Source organism: Oxyura jamaicensis, chromosome 3 (genome assembly GCF_011077185.1).
Source record: "Oxyura jamaicensis isolate SHBP4307 breed ruddy duck chromosome 3, BPBGC_Ojam_1.0, whole genome shotgun sequence".
In the NCBI taxonomy this organism is placed as follows: domain Eukaryota; kingdom Metazoa; phylum Chordata; class Aves; order Anseriformes; family Anatidae; genus Oxyura; species Oxyura jamaicensis.
Window position 1 is genome coordinate 116,416,442 of NC_048895.1, and position 14,721 is coordinate 116,431,162.

At 43.5% G+C, this 14,721-nt stretch overlaps 1 protein-coding gene across 2 annotated transcripts in view; it reads right to left on the reverse strand.

The window, feature by feature from the left end:
- The window catches only part of HMBOX1 (homeobox containing 1), a 104,474-nt gene that overhangs the window by 88,978 nt on the left and 775 nt on the right, over window positions 1-14,721 (reverse strand). The gene's annotated exons all lie outside the window — the stretch shown is intronic.

The window sequence follows — 14,721 nt, forward strand, 5'->3', positions numbered from 1 at the left end:
AAGGAAGATCGGGCACATACGAATCTCAAAGAGATGCCTCCTCACAAGCCCTTCAGAAACCACACGGCTGCAAAGTTTTGTACCTGCCTTCTTGAACTGGAACCATCAGCGTTCACACCTACAAGCTTTTCACTGCAAAAGTGAGATCTTAGGTCCTGGCAAAACATGAGACTGCTGGATAATGTTGGGTCTCAAAGCTGACACATTTTGAAAAGAAAAAAAAAAACTAAAAAATTGATAAAAGATTCCAATATTGACAGCTTGCTTTCTTTCACAGTGCTCTGAAGTGTGCACAAGGTGGGAAAGGAAGAGAAGAGGAAGTTATTCAGAGAAGAAATATGAATGAAGAGAAGGCACTTGGATCGCTCCTGAAATACCTGGAGTGAGGGCAGCTTTGTTCTCAGCAAGGAGCAAACACACAGAAGACAGACCGTCCCCTTCCTGGAACAGCCTCAAGTACCTACTTACCCAGGAGGTGAGGAAAGACAGCAGAGAACGAGACCACCATTTATCTAGGGGTCCAAGGCTGCTTTCCAACCCCTTGAGTCCAGCTGCACTATCTAAAGGCTGCCTGCCTTTGCTAGGACAAGAATACCTACGTGAAATACACGGATGCAATGCATACATGCCACAAAAAAAAAGTTTATACAGTAAGGAGAATGTATATTTGCTTTGATCTCGAGTTGCCCCATGAATTTTTGATGACAGCTGTAAAGCAGAGATCTTTGGACAGAAATCAGCAGCGGAACTCAAGCACGCTGCTCATTGCAGGTTACGAAAATCCATTTCCAATACGTTTGCATTAGAACTGCTCCCAACTCCACGCAAGGAGAAATGCAGATTTCATTCAGCGTTGTATTTGCAGATTATTCTCTTCAGCCTACGGCTTTCCCTTGCCCTCTCCAAAACGGAGGGAGGAAGGAACCGCTCAATCTGTTTTGTCATCTTTGCTCCTATTAGCAGAGATGATGCGAAGTTCAGATATTGTCGTCCTCTCATTTTGTATTTCACTGGAAATATGTCTTGATTTTTTATTTTCCTTCCCCTACGGGAAAACTGCTAAACCAAAAGTACAAAATAAAACTCTTCTACTATGCACCACAAATAGACTAGTTTCTAGTTCAAGTGCAAAGGGACAAAGATACTGAGATGTTTTTATATGCATACATTAAGATAAAAGCAGGAAAGATTAACATCTGGAGAAAGATATTAACCCTTGTGCTTTCAGCGATGCAACTGTGGGAAACTTCATTTGCAGTTAAAGAACTAGCACTGCTGTATGGTGTTTGAGGTGTATGTTCACACATAACTGATACAAAACTAATGTTTTAGGTAAATTGAGAGACTGTCGGGCTCCAAAACACTGAGGCTATTAAATAAATACCTAGGGGGAAAAAAAGAAAACGGTGAAAATCCTTGTTCAAGACTTGAACCTCTCTTAGAAAAATGATCGCAGCCAAAAAACAGTCTCACGTGGCAATTTAAAAGGTTTTTAGAAAACACAGTATGGAGGAGTGTGATCCAACAGCACTGGGAGCAGACAAGAAGATGGACAACTGTGGTGCAGTATGATGAGCAGGAAGAAGAAAAACTTTATGGGATCTAGAAGTGCATACACTGCAGACAGCTTGCAAGGTAGGGCAATGACAAACAGCAACGACACCACAACAAAAAGGTGCCAACAAGAAGTGACAGCTTATAAATAAAGGCATTTAATTTATAATTTATTTATAATGATCAACAGGATCTGAACTAAGAGCATCTTGCTTCATGAAGGCTGCCCAGCCTCCAGGTACGGGACATTAAATAGGTGACAAGGACTGCAGGGGGCACAGCTCGGGGTGGCCGCTTGTCCAGACAAACGGGCTATTAAGGATTTAACTTGCATAGACCCCTCTTTGGCTGGAAAAGATGGGATGCAAAAGCTATACGGAAAGCCTGAACCACGCTGTGTGGATACCTGCAAGTACACACAGGCTTCGGTGCTGGCCCTGTTCTGGAAGTCTGCCTTCTGTCTCGTACCTGTGGATGTTGAGGACAAACTCCTGCTGTGACCAGCACATTCTTTCATTTATCAACCCGATTTTAACTGAACTTACCCTCCATGTTCTCGTGTTTTGCAACTCTTACATAATTCTCACCACACAGCTGCCTATATTCAGGGGCAGAAGTTAGCGTAGCTCTGCCATCACCCAGATCGTGGCCTGGCTTAAAGCAGCGCCTTAGAGACACACATACAGCCTTATTTTTAGAAGTACCACATGCATGCAGCACTGCAGCAAAGCAGGAACCTCACTGAACTCACAGTTTAAGAGCCTGCTATGTAAAACATAGGGTTTTACACAGTTAAAACAGGGTTTAACTAGGCTTCTAAGTCTCCCTTGTGCCAGCCATGGCGTTAAATCCAGCAGGGCACATGTCTGTAAGAGCTATAAAAGGCTTCAAAAGGTCCACCTTTCAAAAACAAGGAGGGGGAGAGAAGGGGGGACAGGATGAGATGTGCAAGGACTTATCCATACATACAAAACAATTACTTCCATTTCCCCACTTGAACACGTCACTGAAGTGCTGAGGTGGGAAGGCACCTCTCAGGCTTGGTCCCCCACACGTGCAGTTTTCCAGTGCAACTGGCTCTAAAAATAAATGTACAGGCACACAATGACCCACGTGGATTTTGGTTGGTTCTGATGCAACAAGTGGACTGCAAAACCACCTCTGAAGACAACCTTTCTCAGGGCTGTGAGGTAGAGACACACACTTTTTGGCCTGGTGGCTTCGGGAACCTGAGAGAACGTCGCTTGACATTCAAAATTGATTTTGATCTGTGGTTGACTAAAGCATGAGCTAAAAAAATAGTTAAAATGGGTTTTAAGCTAAGCTTTCAATTGGAAACTATGACTGCAAAAAGCTTACGAACCAGTAATGAAAAAGACCAACAGAAAGAATCCAGATACAGCAGAAAACATTAATTGTGGTGCCCCTGCTGTCACGGACCAAGGCTCTCCTCAGGGGCTGTAAGCACACAGAGCTCAGCCCCAGCACACCCAAACACAGGAGGGTTTGGGACAAAGCACTGACACACAATCACACCTCAGAAGTCACCACCCATAACCCCTTCCTTTAATATTTATGAAAAAAAATTACATTTGCAGCCAAAATGTGCTGATAGTACTGCAAAGAGAGCATGGCCCTGAGCCTGCAATCTCAATAATTTCCATCAGAAAACTGAAGGAGGGTTCTGCTCAGTCAGTAAATGGGGGACATTTAACACATGCTGTTAATGAGAAGGCCGGCGTTAGGGACTTTGAGGGTGGGCAAGGAGACCAGAAGTGCTTCAATCCCAGCACGGAGTGGTTTCCTATCCCCAGGAGACCACCACAAGCCCTGTCCAAGCCGCCACTACCACAAAGGGCAGGAGGAAGGGCCAGTGGCTCCTTTGGAAAAGAGACAGTAAAAGGCTGTCAAAAAGCAAAACAGTGGAGAATTAAGTATGAAAGGACCTAGAACTCTGCTCACTTGTTAATTAAAAAAGGAAATTTCCTCAGTATAATTCCAGTTCAGTCCTCGTGAAAACCAGAGAGCGCTCCCCCTGCCTCTAACACTCATTATTTCTTATTTTAAGGACTCACCCTCCAAAAAACACTGAAATATAATGGAAGTTAGAGATATTTAGCACTAGTTTTATTCCACACTCAAACATGTGAGCTCACATAAAACACACGAGAGCCTTCATCAGTTCACTGTTTTAATAGGTTTGAAAAAAAAAATCAGGAAAATTAAGTAATTAACTAACTAAAACTTTGACAGTGTAAAGGAGAGCTCCTCGATGGAAGCTTTGGGGGGTTTAGAGAGGTAAAGTGTTATGTTTCTGTTAGCTGGTTGTCCACAGGCTAAGAGGCAGAACACAGCTCTGATGTGCAAATAAGACAGGCAAGGTCAGGGACAGTCACGCTTCAGCTTTTGCTTCTCCCTTTCCACAAAGATGGGAGCACTGGAAACTAAACACTCCTTTAAACACTCCTTAAACTCCATTTCTGCTGCCATTAAACTCATGAATTTCATGAGGGACAAAAAGAAATAATGCTTCTCCAGCCTACTTTTCCCACACTGGTTTGCAAAATTGGGGGTAAAAAGATCTTCAAGAAAAATCAGGATCTGTAGGCATCCTGCCATGGCTGTAGGATTCCCAGCCTATCAGAAAAAGTTCTTTCCTTACAGTGTGCACACACCATCGATAAAGGGATTCACAAAAACCAGCATGATGGACAGGGAGCCATCTGAAGTAGAAAACATAACACAAAGGAGAATCAAAGTCTTTAAATCCACCTTTCTGAAGCGAGGTTCCTTAGCGTGGGCTGAAGGGAAGCAGCTCCATCGCATCCCAGCTGTAAGCCTTGTAATATCCCAGCTATAGAGAGGTGCTGAGCCCTTCAAGGAAGAGGAGAAGCAGAGGAGATGGCCACCACTGCTTCCTGGTCACTGCCCTCCTGTCAGCTTGCTAGTCAAACACTTTTAAGTTATGAGGCACATCAAAATCACTTGTGGCTTCAATCTGCCCCAGACATCTAACCCTGCGTGCCCTATCCCACCCAAGAAGCAACCAGATGCTCCATTTTTAGGAAAGAGGAGTTTCTCCCCTTGAAACTCACATTTTTACACTGAATTAAATTGAAAAGACTGGAGTTAACTTCACACTCCAGCAAGGCAAAAGCCTGAAAACAGCTTACCTGCGCTTCAGTTGGGACTGCTGGTCTTTAGCCAGGTTGCTTATAAAACTATTGGAAAACGCCAGCTTTTATATATTGCAGTTTTAATAATCTTGAATGGTACATCTTATGTGCTGGGTGCATAAAGAGGGTATGGAAACATGGTCTGCATTTAAAAATGATGTAGCGACAACAAATGAATTATCTTTATTAAGTGCATTGAACCTTGCTGTGTCCTCCACTGAAAGATTTTTGTATTTGTGTATCCATTCCGCACTGTCCCTCCCTCCCTTACATTATGACAGGGAAACAAGCATTTCTGCATCTACAAAATCATTTGGGAACCAAATTAGTTCAGTTCACAGACCACTTATCTGAATATACTGAAGAAAATATTCTCTCTGCACACGCAGAAGTAGCTACCACTGCCAGAAGGTGCCTTACTACTCAGCCAGCAGTGACTACACCATCACTCTGCTGCTTTGGCTTTGAGATCCTGGAGGTTCAAATACATTCCCTAGATTCTGTTCAAATCTACAGCAAGAAGCGCAGGCATTGCATTAGATGTCAATGATATAAATACCTTAAACATATATAAATTTTAACCTATTTAAATTTTAAAAAGTATTAGGAAGACAATTCTTGAATCCAGGTTATAAACACAAGTTTAAAAGAGAGCAAGTGCAACTGCAAAGAGAGGATGGGAATGCTTCAGTGCTGTTTTATTAGCTAACTTAACCAACAATCTACTTTTACGCTTATCAAAGCTAGATGCATCCATTTGCTATTAAACGGATCTGGATCTGTTCTCTGCAAACTAGGCATAGCTTCCAGGCTCCAGATAAGCAGCGAATTTGGCCCTTCAGGGTCCTGGAGTGTCCAAGCACAGGAATTTTAACACCTTCTTGGAGCTGTATTTAAACTGATCATCAGGGTAAACAGCCACAATCTAAATGGGTGTCTTGATGGGCAGTAAGCTCTGTGGAGGTAAAGAGCTATCTCCTGCCTGCACGCTTGTACTGTGCTTAGCACCTTGGGGCCCCAGCTCTCAAACTGCAATCACGTCACTCTAATCTTCATCTCAAGTATTTTATCAGCGATTTATGAGCAGGCTTAACCCACGTAAGCAATCAAATATGAAGACCTAAAAAACTGGATCCCAGTTTTCCAGTTATAGGAGCCTCGGGGCAGGGGGGTAATACCTAAATAAATTACACATTCCAAGCCCAAAATTTTACGGAGGAAGGGGAGGTTGGAAGGAGAGGAAAGAGATGAGCTTCCCATAGCACTGCAATGCCACAGGAAAGCGCCACGTTTAATGTAATCAAGCTCTACATTGCAGCCATATGGAAACAATTTCAGTCAATAAACAACTCCTGCAAGAAGACAGCAGAGGAACAGAAAAATCAGATACCGATTTAGCTAGGAGGCAGGAAAGCCATTGGCTGAGCTCAGAGGCTCGCACTGTAAGAAATATTTATGTCCAACAAAACAGCATACATTTCGGAGTCTGTGTTACTTGTCTTCGACATCCACTGTGCCACACCTCAGATTTCAGGCAGTAGAAACAGCACTTTTTCCCTTTTCCACAGTACCTTTTCCAGCCTCCCAAATCCTCTGCCTCAGTTCTGTTCCCTTCCTTTCCCCTTCCAAATCTTTTTTTTCAAAGCCTATCTCTCTGGCAGGTTTCCCGCTCGATAGCCAGAAAGGAAGCAGACGTCCCAAACCTCAGATACACGCCTGACCCCTTGGCGTTTTATCTGACTGGAATTTGCAGGTTTCAAAACAGGCACTTTCTCACGGAGCAAATCCTTTCAAACACTTACCTTGAAAAAAAAGAGACAAAAAAAACTAATCTCCATCATTTCTTACAGACAAAGGCATTTAAAGCAGGTTTGGTTTCCGGATCCTAAAAAGCAACATCATAAATATGACCTAACAGAACATCCACATACGCCGCTGATTCCAGATGCAACATGGAGGGAGTAAAGAATCAGTTTGGGAAAGGAAAAGGGAAATTCAAGGGAACAGCCGGCAAGCGAGAAGGCAAGTTGCTATGAATAACACAATTTACCTGAGTGTGCCAGAGGACTGACACCAATATTTATCAGAATTATGCCTGTGGAACAAACCGAAGGATAATTCACAAGTGTCACCCCAAGTAGCCACTTCTAGAGGTTAGGAAGGTCTTCACTTCCACCACGCTGCGCTATCTGCCAGCAGATACACCACGGCCTCCCCAAAAGCATTGTACTTGCTGACAATCAGCAATAAACCACCTTAAGATGTTCCTCTTACCAACCAAAGTGCAAGGATGAAGACCTAGAAATTTATATAAATACCTTAAAAAACAAACTTTCCAATTGAAGAACTGTGAGCAGTTCTTCACTAGATTGGGGCAACAGATTTTCATCACACAAACTACCTTTGAATAATAGGAGATGATTTCCAGCAAATCCTTTAAGAGGGAACTATTTTAAATCAGCTAGAAAAAAAGCACTGACTTTTTGCAGTCTTGCAAAAAGGGCTTTTCTCTTTTTCTTTTTTTTTAAACCGAGGGGCTCTAGATCCATGCTGGGTGGATGTTCGTGCCATGCCAGTGCTCAAAAGGGGATGGAGCAAATCTGGAGCCCTGGGGCAGTCAGCTGGGTATCAGCCCAAGCAAACCAACAGAAAACAAGATTAATCCAGCAAAGAATTAGAGAACAGGGGCACCAGGAGTGCCAGTCAACGTGTTTTAACAGGAAAATGTCTTGATGAAGGGCCACCTTCGTTCTTTGAGACTACAAACACAGGCTAGCAGAAGACAGTACAGGCACAGGGCGTACCTTGGTTCGAGTGGAAATCCACATCGGCTGCTCTGTATCGACTGGTGCTTTCTGAGAGCTGTCAGTTAGCCAGTTCTTAATCTACTTCCTGGTATTGCATCATGCTATTTTTTTTTTGTCACTAAATTTAAGGTCTGATGCAGTTCAACATTTTTATCGCTGCAGATAAAAATCTGTGACTGACACCACGACTATGGGAACAGCTCATTACTGTGAGGAGAGGGCAGCAAAAGGAGTCTGAAAACCTGACTGAACTGCACTCGGGAAAGCAAAACACAGCTGAAAACAAATTTATAATCTAAGAGATGCAAACCACAACTACCAAGGGGCAGACTTTACTAGGAAGAGCCTCAGTGTGAGGCTCACAAAGAGGATTTCCCTATGCAAAAGGGGTACCACGAACCTTTTAAACAGCTGCATAGCAGAAGAGGTCATCGCACCTTGGCGGTCGGCGTGGATAAGATGCAGGCTGGAACATTTTTTGGTTTCCACGACGTTAAAAATAAATGGAGACCATGAAGAATCACCGGATGATCTGAGTGCGGGAGCAAATGCCTCAGAGTGAGACTTAAAAGCTCAACTCTGCTTCCTTATCAATCGAGTAACTTGATTACAGAGTGTAAGTACCTCCATGGCAAGAAAGTAGGGGATACTAAAGGGCTCTAATCTTGTCAGGAAAGTCGTAACAAGAACCAGCGGCAGAAGTTGGACAAATTCAAATTAGAAACCAGCCACTTACTTTTAACAGTGAGATGGCACAAACTACCAGAAGTGATGAGTCTGAAATTACCAATCACGGACACTCGGGGCTGGAAAGCTTTCAAATTGTTTTTAGCCAAACATCAGTTACTGGTCTCAGTTTCAGAGTAAATGATTAAAATTTAAAGACTCGTGATATAAAGCATATAAAACATATCAGACAAGGCGATTTAATTGCCTGTTCTCGCCTTAAATTTTATGAATCTCCAATATGTTAACATCATTCTACTTCTATGGGTGAGGAAATTAAAGAGGGAGGAATAAGTTTCAAGTTCAGCAAGTTCCCTCTTTCTCAGATTGCTGCTCTTATCGCTACACAGCACTGCTCCACCAAGCAGACGGAGCCCCCATGAAATGCAAACAGCCGGAGAAAAAATGAGCATGGCGTCTGGAAACAATGCATAATACAACTTAGCTGAGAAAACTGGTGATGAACTACTTACCTCTCCCATCTGTGGCACGAAAAAAAGTTACTATTAGCTTAAATAACACGTTCTCATTCTGTGTAAATACACTTATGTTATTCATGTTTATGCTATCGAGAGCAGCACACACTAACACCCGGCCAAGAATCCTCAAATACTTTACAAACATGAAAACATCTCAACAGTCCTGAAAGGATTATATTCATATCACATGCGGGTACGTAGGCAAGTCAAGAAGTTTGCCCTGGGTCATAAAATAAGACTTATGGCAGAGCCTAGGAATGAGAGCCCAGCGAGATCTGCCTGCCAGGAAGAACTTTCCTTTTCAACGCTGGAGTGCTACTTACACGTCAGAGCTGCTGCATCCCAGTTGCTCAAACTGCCCTGCCAGTTAAATCACAAAGAGATCGCTAGTGAAAGCTGACATTGTAATCACAGAATCTGATCATGGCAGAGAAAGTGTCCAAAATAAAGGTCAGAATAAATATCCAAGGAGAAACAGCGCTTGTATTTTATGAACTAACTAAATGCTTTCTGCTTCCATTAGTATTACTGTGCCACTGAAGAACAAAAAGCAGATTCAGGGCTTGCTTCAGAGCTCATAAGAAATGGGCAGTTCAAAACGCAGGAAATGACTATATGCTACACTTCCTAATTGATAGGACATAGGCTTATCAGAAGAATAAAACTGGCCGTTCACAATGCTCGCTGAAAAATAGCCCACAGTATTGTTTCAGCAGCAGGAGTTGTTTTATTGACCAACTTAGGAGTCAATGGCATGTTTTAAGAAAGTGAAAAGAAAAGAAGGCTTCCTAAAAACAAAGTTCAAAAGTGGGGAGGAAACCAACACCGGGAATCCAAGGCAAGCAAGATTCAGCTGGGGGCATTCAGAACCAAACATTAATTAATATATTTTGCATGCCTGGCTTGCAAATTACTTCCTTAGCCCAACATTAACACCTCATCTACCACCACAGCAGTGAATAGGATTCCTAGAAATTTAATCTAGCCTACACAGCCCCCTTGCATGTACAGAGAACAAAAGAACGCCCCCCTCCACGTATGAAGCAGGTAATAAAATCTGTTTTCCTCCAGCTGGAAAAGGTTCTTGTGCAGATCTGAAAACACCTCTCAGCCCACCAGGCAACTGGAAGCAAGCACTTGCCAGCATGCTGCAGACACACACACGAAGCTAGGTCTGTGTCAAGTCACACACAGAAGTCTTTTGGTGTACGTACGTACAACCTGATGTAGGGCTATGCTTGCTGGCACGTTTCGGGCCAGCAATTGCACTAAAACCACCGTGAAATGCTGAAGCGAACATTCATCCAGAAACTCTGCAGGAGAAAGAGTTAACTGCCCTTCCCTCCATTCTGGGTGGCTGCACCGGAAAGATAAAGCAGAATGCACTTTGTCAGAAGCACTCCCCTCCAGCAGTCCCCAGTTTGAAGAGCAGCCCAACTTCAGGCTCGGCATGCAGCTTTGATTAAGAACTGGGAAAGGGAAATCTGCACCCGGCCAAGTAGAGTAAGCAGCCCTAGAGTACTTGTTTTAATTTGTAAAATTAAAAAAAGGCACATCAAAACAGTAATGGTTCAACCTTTTGGTGTCTCTGTTAGCATGGTGCTGAATCACAACTGGAACAAGCATGCGTGGGTATCCCTGCGATAGATCTGAAGTCCAGCACTGAAAAACTCCTATTAAACACAGCAGAAGAAAAGCAACGCAAGAAAAAGGGGCATCCCTTACGGCCCTGTGAGAAAATATATCCCAGTGGTGGTTCTGGTCTGGTATTTTTTCCCCTTTCTAAAGCAAGAAACTTGAGAGAACAAGCAAGGATGACAAGTGTCAAACCACAGAAGTCAACAGAACGTGGGAAATCTCCCATCACTGTTAAAAAACCACCAAAAACATTGACTCAGGTGTTCTTACTGAGCACATTAGAAGACCAGGCAATAAATTCTGTGTGTGGTGAACGCGTTAATGTATCACAGGTGTAAGCGTGCAATAGGTGGGGAACAGAGGTAGCTGCGTACAACTGTCACTTGCTCCGTATGTGACCTTGAGTGAGTCACTTGGCCCTCGTGCCTCAGTTTCTCTATTTTTAAAAGCCTGATAGCCCTGTAAAGCACTAAAAGATTTACAAATGAAGGTACAAAGTATTACTTTATCGCCGAGTAGTAAAGGAGAAGGACAGTGGCTCAGCCGTAATGAATCAATCTGAAACATCAGAGCCCTACTCCACCAGCACACCGCACAAGTTGCGGCCATAAATCGATCACTTCTGATTAGGTTAGGCTTTACGATGCAGTAATTGTGATAGCAGCAGTTTCATAACTGTGAAACGAGCACTTTGCTCAGCAGCACATTATGCAGGGAGCCTGCATGAACAACGACCTTTTTGGTCGACCCGAAACGGCACCGAACAGAGGCATCCCAAACACAATAGATATTTTTTTTTAAAAGGTTATCTATCATAGAAGCTTCTCTACCTGCTTTTATGGTCACAGGCTAACCCAGGCAAGCAGGAAGGAAATCAAACAATGCCAGTTTTAAGACAGACCACATTTCATGCTCACATCTCTCTTTCCAGCAGGGGCAACGCAAAAAATAGATGTTTTTCAGAGTTGATAGATGAAATTTTCGGTTGGCCAACAACTACAGAGCTGACTCCCCGCTCCCTTCTGTGGACCACATGACTGCCTCGATACATAAGAGCATTTTTTGTGCCAGCTTGCAACGAAGACCACATAGTTAATAGTTTGCAACCTCCTTTCCCCCAGAAGATCTTCAGTGTTGAGTAAGAAAATTCCTCACATGATTTCAATGAGAGGGTTCACTTGTCAGAGGCTGCTTCGAGATAGTATCATATGTCAGGGAGGTGCTGCTCGGAGGAAGCTTTCCAACCCTGCACTTTCAAGGCTCAACTGAAAAAAGAAGAAAAAAAACCACTTTGGGCTATAAAGTTGGAAACTGGAAGAAAGAAAAATAATCTCTAGATGTTATTTTTAAAAGGTGGAAGTGAGCCAATTAACGGCGGGAGGAAGAAAAACTCCATTTAGAGCCCTGACAAACTCCGCTGATCATAGAGCGATTACCAGCTCTGCCGCAGACTCCGTGTAGGAACCTGAGCAAGTTAATCCCTCTGCACCTTAGTTTGCCACCTGCGAAATGAAAAATAACACTTTCTTTTCATATCCTGTTATTCCTGCTTGCTTTGTTTCCCAAATTAAAAGCACTTGTCCGAACACTTACCTTTAGCATTCGCGCTGGAAATTGCATTCATAGCTAACATTCAATCAGTTTGCATGGCTGAGTGTTCAAACACAAACTCTCCGTATACTTGGCTAGCCAGCTGCCCTAATCTTTGCACACTTCAGAAGGGAGCTTTATGCAAGACAGGAATACCTGAATGCTAACCTCCAGTTTGTTAGTAATCTAATATATAAAGAATGCCGTTAGGGATATGAGTTCACCAAAAAGATCTCTTTCTTCTCATTATCTCCTAAAAATCCCACTGTAATCATGACATCGGTCTCGCTGCATTGATAATCCACAAGATAATATTGTCAGCATAGGTATAATTAAAGGGGCAATCCCACGAGGACCTGCATGCAGATCCAGTGCCTGCTCCATTAAAATCAGTATGAAGCGAAATCGACTTCAGTGACTTTAGAAGTGTCAAAGCTGCATAAAGTCATCAGGAGGAGAAACAAAGGCATGCTCTTTTGCAGTAGGAACCTTACGTTGACAGCATCCCTCCCAGAGCTTGATTTCAAAACCTAAACTTCGCAGAAGATGAAAGATATTTGCCACGGATCCCAAAGCTGCCACGTGAAATTCTGCACTGCCCCTGACAGCTCAGCACAGAAATCACCGTGAAGCACAAGTTGCTTTCCTCAGATTCAAACGTGCTGTCATTTCACCCAGATCTGTTTATCCTCTAACACACACAAGCAAACATCTTCAGAGATGCCTTTCCGAAAGAGACAGCGTAGGATTTTTCACTTCTCAAGTTTTAGTTTCATCAATTCTTGCAATTCCCCTCCCAAACGCCATATCCTAAGGACCCAAACTGCCCCGCTGACATTCAATAAAGCACAGCCCCAAAAGTTAATGACAGAACAATTCTGGAAATTCATGCTTATTATAAATGAAATTCAAAACAAAAAGCAGATGCCAGAACCCCATCATCTTCCCAGCTTCAGATACCAAGAAAAAACACGTCAGACACTTGCATAAACTTAGAGATTATCACTATAAAGTAAACGCTTCCTAATAATTCAACTTTCCAAACACTGGACAGCCATGAACTTTCAATATCCTTTTGAAAGAGACCACTAAGAGCCACACAGAAGCAGGCTCAGAAGTCAGCTTTCTGCAGCAAACCCCGGTTGTTAATTCGGCGGAATTACCAGATCGCACTACTAGAGAGACGCACGTTCTCTAGAAAGGTCAACAAAATAGAAAGGAATTGCTCCTGACTGCTCAACAGAGTAGGTACAGAGACAAGCAGGCCTCATCCACCCAGGGTCTGCTTGAAGATTTCCTTACCACTCTTTGAAAAGCCTGCAGGTTCACCTATGGGAGCATTCCTGTAACACAGCTGGCAGTCTGCATACCACAATGTCGTCTAGACCTGCTCGGAACAGGAGCTGGATGACACAGGAGTAAAAATGCTGATGCCTGTTCGGGTGCTTGCATTGGTGCTAAAGGAACGATAGGAGGAACAGAGTGAAACACAAGTTCCTTGTTCCCAGCCTCATGCCCAGGCTCGTCAGACAATTCTGTCAACCCTACAGAAAAAGTTGTGGCTGTCATGGGGCTACAGAGTAAGGGAAGAGAGCATTCCCAAAGCCCAGATTTCTGATATCAAACCCTGCTCTTTCACTGAGCTCAGTGCTCCTAGAGCACGCAGATAACAAATGCATCCCTGCACTATAATGTTCCGTCCGTTTCCCACTTCTCTCCTGCTTCCCTCCCCCCATCTGTATGTCAGAAATGTTTTCTTAGCAATTTGGAAGAGAAATGGCAAAAAAGGAGAGGCGAAACACAGAAATAAATTAAGTTTGATCTCTGCTGTTGAAGGATTTGGCCCTAGCATGACGGGAGGAAAAAAAAAATCCTAAGAGTGATAAATCCATATATACCTACTCCAAACTACACCCGACATCCCAAGGGACACGGTATAATGGTAAATAAATATAGATGCAGTTCCTACTAATGAGGCAGGGTACAGCAAGGCCAAAGAAAATGCAATCATCTCGGGGAAAAAAACTGCACAGGACTCCTCCTCTCCCATCCATGGAGGAAATCAAATGCCAGCTGCACCATCCCAGGAAGGAAGCAGAGCCTGTACCTGATGAGCCCTGCAGAAATGAGCTAGTCACATCACGGGACACAAGCAGGCACTTCAGGGTTTTGCAAGCCCACAAACCGTCTGCACAGCACCATTCCTTCCTCCAGCACTATATATTTTACATGCTATCCTTCACGTAAATTGCAGTTTTTTCCGCCAGTTTCCTTTCCCTCCATCCCCGTTTAGTTTGGAGCAGGGGCACGTAGCTAGCGTCTGTCAGATCTGCTCCGGCAGCCTTCTCCAGCGGTTGCCCTGGCCAGCAGCTTCACGCTTTCCTCCCTACAAAGTTTAAATCCTTCCAGCTTTAGTTCACGTGCATTTCGTACTTAAAGCCACTTATCTGTTCCCCCAACGTTACACGAGCACAAATTCAGATGTACCCGACTCCACGGACGAGCGGCAAACACGCTCACAATCTTCATTTCCTCTTCCTTCTTCCCTCCCCACCCCCAGAAAAGCAGTTTTTGTCCCCAGCACGGAGGGACTAGGGGAAAAAAAAAAAAAAAAAAAACAACAGCGCACATGATCGAGGCTTTTCTCAGACCTATTGCAAAGGGGGGAAAAACAATGCTCGCAAAGAAGTGCTCTGCAAACATACCAGGAGACACTCTTGGAACAACTAAAAAAAACATCAGACAAAACTG